Below are 1,744 nucleotides of genomic sequence, written 5' to 3'. Positions count from 1 at the left end.
TTTTTGGCTTGTAGTAATTTTAAAATGCAGAATGGGCCAAAAAAGAACAAAACCGTACATCACTTTTCACTGGACAATAAAAGCAGACAAGTCAGGTTTCAGTTCAAGTTTCATTTCAACATTGACATTTTATTGGTCTCAGCATATCTTGGACTTCGCTGTTAGGCTATGGGTAACTGATTCAAAAACTATTCTCCCTTCCATAATTTGAGTGTGGTTGTCTGGAAGTTGGAGGAAGCTGGCGTTTTCATTCCAGTAAGTTCCGTTTTTAAATCTCTTTTTAGTGTCATTTGATAGGAAAGTGACTACATGGGGTGAGACTGTGTAGGCAGACAAGAAGTAAGGGTGGGGAAATGACGATGCGAAGTTGTGAACTGAACTGGGGCCCTGTGTACAATTGTCCATTTATGGCTGGAGTGCTCTAAAACGTGGGTTCCCAAACTTTACCGTGACAAGGCCCCCCTTATACCGATAGATTGCAGACAAGGGTCCCTGGCTCCCACAAATGCCGAAGTAAAATTCTATAAGGACTGGGGAGGAAATCCTTAACGCGCGAATAGACCAGGCGCGATGCGATTCAAGCGACAGAGTGTAGCAGCAAGCGATACGAGCGATTGAGGAGACTAGAGTATGTCCGTACAGGCAGAAGGCAAAGCATTCAAGCATTCCCATTGGCTATGGTCACTGACCTCTATACAGTCATTGGCTGTCGCGGCTTGTCGCCGAACCGTGTCATAGAAAGTTGAAAAGATTTCAACTTCAAACTGTCGCGCTTGGCGTGCGAATCGCTCTAGTCTCCAGAATCGCTTTTGTCGCGCGACTCAATACAAAGTCAATTACTTCCGTCGCTCGCCTCGCTCAGATCGCCGCTGGTGTATTTCTGCGGTTACTCCTCGGACTAATGTACTTTTGCCACATTCCAGACCCAATACAAACTAGTAGGAGATTGCACTTGTCCTACCTGCATATTTCAGCTCCCATTGCTGGCAGTTAAAGTGGGAGTTACAACCATAGCAACCTCCACGATTTAGCTGACTGTTAGCGAGGTGTTTTGACACGAGCCAAAAGAGCCATAATAGCAATTATTTTGGCATATTATGTTACATTTATGTTGACATAATATCATGTTATGAGTGGAGGTGCAAAACGCACAACAGAAACAGAGGTGCTGGCAACCAGAAAATACACTTGCAGGAGGAGAGAAGTGTCGCACACTCTCATGTTAAATAAACAGTTTTTTAATGTGACAACGTTTCGGCCTGTCGGCCTTCCTCAGGTGACGTGACCGTCACGTGAGTGTGCGGCTCTTCTCTCCTCCTGCAATAATCATGTTATAACATGAAGGAAATGTTGAGTTAAAATGACAGTGTTAGGAACAGCTGCACACAAGAGAAATAAAGTTTCACTTATTTATTGACATTTTAAATAATGGCTCCATGGGCGCCGCCATTATCCGACTTCAATTTGTTTATGTGGGAGCAGTGTTAGTTCTCCCCCACTTCGCTAGTTGGAGCTTCCACTTCAACTGGCGTTCCAGAGCATTTTTGGTTGGATAAGTGCGATCTCCTACTAGTTTAGATTGGGTCTGGAATGCGCCATCAGTTCTCATGGGCAGATTTGAAGTGGGATCCCCATGTGCATGGGTACTCTAATCATCACACCACAGCACCATCCTAGTGTGTAGTTAAAGCTCTCTGTTTCACATGGGCTTGTCCTGGACTGTACTCACTCAGAGAGACCTCGC

This window comes from Engraulis encrasicolus, chromosome 11 (genome assembly GCF_034702125.1).
Source record: "Engraulis encrasicolus isolate BLACKSEA-1 chromosome 11, IST_EnEncr_1.0, whole genome shotgun sequence".
NCBI classification, from domain to species: Eukaryota; Metazoa; Chordata; class Actinopteri; order Clupeiformes; family Engraulidae; genus Engraulis; species Engraulis encrasicolus.
Note: the sequence above shows the minus strand (reverse complement) of the source record.